The following is a 4,618-nucleotide window of genomic DNA, read 5'->3' on the forward strand; positions in this document are numbered from 1 at the left end:
TCTGTTACGATCCTAGCAGTCTGCAGCGTTGTGTTATGTTTGGGCCGAAAGCCAAACTGCTCGTCCGGAATTAAACTTCTAAGTTCGGCTGCCGCTTGCAACTCCGAAAGAATAACCTTCTCAGTTAATTTGCCGAGGGTGTTTAAGAAGGAAATAGGCCTATAAGAGGCAGGATCAGCCGGGTTTTTGCCCGGCTTTAAAATTGGAATTATTACAGCGCTTTTCCAGTCCTGTGGGAAATGCTGTAGTTTCAGGATTGCGTTGACTATTTGTACTATTAATACAAAAGTTTTCCGCGGCAAGTTTTTAAGGAGTAGATATGGGATGCCGTCTGGCCCAGGGGCTTTTCGGCTAAGGAGACGCTGAAGACACGATTGTATTTCCGACGGGGTTGTAATATAGGAGTGCAAAATTGAGGGGGGGGATAGGATACTTCCGTTCTACAAAAACAGCGGTCGGTATTTCTATCTCGCTATCCTGAGGGGATGGTTGGACTTTGTGCACCTCTGCCAAAAAGTCTGCGAGAAGCTCACACTTGTCATTGGTGGAAATGTAACTCCTCCCCTCTTTTTCAACAGCGGGGACGTGCTCATAGCCTTTTCGAATTCTTCTCGACAGTTGCCACAAAGAATTGTCACGGGGAGTTAAGTTTCGCAATTTTTCCGCCCAGGTGAAATTCCGGTAAGCGGAAATTTAGCTTTGAATGTCTTGTGCAAGCTTAGCTGTCATTATGCGATCGGCAGATTGCCGAAATCGTTGCCAACGCTTCCTGATTCGATTTTCCGCCTTAAGGTCCAAAATTTCCTCAGGAAGGTTGTCACGCTGAGGCCTATTAGGCACTTTTCTGGCTAAAACTTGTTGTGTCCGTTGTATATTTCTGGTCAGACCTTTTACTGCAAGCTCTAAAGCTTCGACAGTATCGATTTGGCCCGGAATATACGTCTGGTCCCGTAGTCTCTTTCGATATTCGCGAAAATCGAAATTTTCATATGAGTATCGATTTCAAGGTAAATGGGTAAATGGTCACTGCTGAGGGAGTCTACTACCACCATCTCCGTGAGATTGGTGAGTCCTTTGGCAATTCCAAAGTCAAGGAAGGATGGATTCCTTCGATTGCTTGGATAGTGAGTTGGAGAATTTGTGGGCATAACAAGTAGGCCATTGTCACGAACGTAGTTGGCAAGAAAAGTGCCAGCTGCGTTTTTCTGTCCAAGGTTATTAAAGTATGGATGGCAAGCGTTTAGGTCTCCCATAAGCAACACCCTATTGGTGTTTGAGTAAAATGGATCAACATCTGTGGCCTGTAAGTGTCTAGCAGTAGAGTACTCACAGTAAATCAACAAACCATCAGGAAGCTCAACGCCAACGTTCTCTATTACTGACTGTATGTATGGCAGTCTCCTGTACGGTATTGTTGTCTTTACTGCTATGGCAACTCCACCTCTACTACCGTGCCTGTCTGAGCGCTCTAGCCGGTATCCTCGAATCTTGATTCGGTCTCCGGAGCGCAACCATGTTTCCACGATTAGCGCCACATCGGCATCGTAAGACTCGCGAAACTGGACGAACTCGCCGAGACGACAACGGAGTCCACATGAGTTCCACTCACCAATTCTCATAGGGCACAGTTGACAATATCAGTGCTTAAAAATCGAAGCTGTTAATGTCCTCGTTGAAGAATTGCGCGGAAACAAGAAATGTTTCTGTTTTCGTAGCGCAATTCTTCAATGCGGCGTCTCCTGCAAGTTTACCTGCATTGCGAGCTCAGCGAATTCATGCTGGACGCTATCAAGCATGGCCACCGCATTCCGATTTGCACTATGGACTTGGGGAGCGGAGCTTGTTAAAGAGTTGAGCGGAGGTGGAGCTGCCTGACGGACTAGTGGTGGAAAGTCCGCCAGCGAGTTGAGCTCACTGGGCAGCCTGGTCTTCAAAACTGCGGTGTGCACCGCCGCAGTTTGCGCACTTAAAAACTGCACCAGGAGTGCAGGATGTGATTTCGTGCGCCCCAGCACACCTGGAACATTTGAAGTTCCGGTTGTAGTTTGACGACACATGCCCCCATCCTTGACAACGGCGACATTGCGTAAGGGTTTTCCGATTGTTTCGTGTCTCCCACAAAACCCTTACTCCGCATTGAGTTTGCGGAGGGTAACCTTTTCGTCTGATACCACCAAAAACAAGGGCCTGCATTTCGTTTTCATGCTAAATTATCTTAAATTATCTGTAAGCTTTTTAGGACTTACAGATTGAATTTTTCGTTTGTGTAACGCTTCGGAACCACTTCGTCGTGCACCACACAGACCTGCAAACGCGTTTAGGGGAGCAACACTACTCAAAATACAGTTTTGCGGCACTTCGGACTCATCGTCCTCATTGTCCGTGGCAGCCACTGAGGATTCGCGCGAGCTAAGAGTGGCGGAAATGTCCGCCAAGACCGGAACGACACTATTCCGCAAAACGTTTAAATTAGTCCGTAAATAATATTATAAATGAAAATAATCACTGAAAACGGGCGAAAAAGAAAACCTTCACTTCGAAAACTCCCCGCAACAATGGAATGAAGGCAGGAGTTTCGCAAAATTTCGGTGACTTACAGAATGCGATCGTTGTACCTGCCTGCTAAGGGCCGATTGATCGGACGAGAACCGGTATTATTCAACGTGGTATGGTCGTTGCCTAAAAGTATATGCTCAAACGCGGGTTTTATACGTTCAGTATTTAGGCTCTGGCGATTAAGTTCACTGGTGCAAATGGCCATTAATATTCTTCCACGAGAGTTTGTACATATTGCTCTTCTTTGGTTTGTGTAACCTTGGTAACTTCTTCTTCTTGAGTTTCTGTATTTTTTTGTCGTTCTTTCTTATTTGCTTTGTATACTCTTTGACGTTCAGCACTAGCTCGTGGTTGATGAAAGCTACTTTGAGTTGATCTATTACTTAATGCTCCTTTTTTAGCACGAAATCGTTTTTGGCGTTCAGCATTACTTACTATCTGAATAGAACTAAAAAAATCAATTATTTTTGGTGATTTGAAGACGTTCTATCTGTTTAAAATATACGGTAAAACGATGAAAAGCTATAGAGACAGGTTACACTTGGCACGCTATACGTATACATACATAGTGTAAGCCATCGCGCGTAGATTAAAAAAAACATATTCTAACTGAACTAATCCAAGAGTAAAAAAGTTAAACTCAATTGAGAAGGTCTCATCATAAAGGAATCAAAGGGTACGTGAAGCAAAAAAAAATTTTTTTGATGCGTGGTAAACACAATTAATCATTGAAAATAAGCCCTAATAAATTCGTTTTAGATATTTTGCAACTATAAGCTGAAGAGTGATTCGTATCGTCTTAAAATCAAGAATGCGTTGCGTGATAGAAAATAAGAAGACGGAACCCATGTTTTCTGAAATAACCGAGGTAAACTCAAATATTTTTTCAATTAAATTCAAAACATATTTATTATATATTATTACAAAACAGTAATGATGTTTATCAGTTTATGTTAAATATGAAAGATTACAAAATATATATCTAAATATTGATTATTTGTTGTTACAAAATAAAATAACAAATAATAGAACATATTATTGAATTAAAAGTTATTAATAATAGTAATAATAGTTGTAACTTTATTTGCACTTAATCTTGAGCGTTTTTCAGAAATTGACCCTGGTTTCTTTAAAAAATATCCGCTCAACATCTGGTTTAACAATTGTCTCCGATGAAAATCACTAAACCAATAGGTAGTAATATTTTACAAGATCGGAACTTTGAATCGTGCAATACAATGGTGCAATACAATAGGGTAAGACATAGGGAATCGGTACCGGGATTCTATCGATACGATTTATTTTAATTTAATGTTTTCTTGATACGAATTTGCGTCCGCAATCAATCAGGCGATTTAAAATAGGTCCAACAGTTTTTCAAAAACTTTATTGTAGTGGATCTTAGACACAATTTTGTGTGTCGAATCATCGGTACACGGCAATGGGCAATCTCATTTGCAATGATAAATACCCGGTCGTTTGAACTAGGGCTCAGAATTTTTTTAAATCTGAAATTCGAATATTCGTTTAGTGGTTTATTCGAATAGTAAAATTATTCGAATACTCGAATATATAACGAATATTCGAATAATCGAGTATTCGAGTATTCGAATATTCGAGTATTTGCTGCCTTCTTCGATCATCGTTTTCCAAGAAGAAAAATCGTTATCTCATATAATTTTTGGCAACTAGCCGCAACGGATAAAAAAGTGCCTTTGTCGGCACATTAATTGTAACACCGCGCAAAAGTTGATGACGCGAATCACCAGAACACAGAGACGTAATTTTATATTTATTTGCAGGAGAGTAAATATGATTATTTTCAATTGCTTGAAAATATGTATATGGGTATTTGTTTAAATGCTTGTAGACTCTGAATCATTTATTTTATAAAAGTATACAAAGTGCATATAAAGATATTTGCACCTTGTGATTTTGATAATGTTGGTGTATTCGAGTATTCGAGTATTCGAATATTCGAATATTCGAGTTATGACTACACATAATTATTCGCTTTTTGAATATTCGAATATTCGAATACTCGAATTATTCGAGTTTGATT

General features: G+C 40.3%; 1 protein-coding gene across 2 annotated transcripts in view; it reads left to right on the forward strand.

Moving 5' to 3' along the window:
- Positions 1 to 4,618, forward strand: part of LOC125504655 — a 39,508-nt gene that overhangs the window by 9,640 nt on the left and 25,250 nt on the right. The gene's annotated exons all lie outside the window — the stretch shown is intronic.

Source organism: Dendroctonus ponderosae, unplaced genomic scaffold (assembly GCF_020466585.1).
Source record: "Dendroctonus ponderosae isolate FM_Combo_2020 unplaced genomic scaffold, Dpon_F_20191213v2 Dpon_F_20191213_5, whole genome shotgun sequence".
Classification (NCBI taxonomy): Eukaryota; Metazoa; Arthropoda; class Insecta; order Coleoptera; family Curculionidae; genus Dendroctonus; species Dendroctonus ponderosae.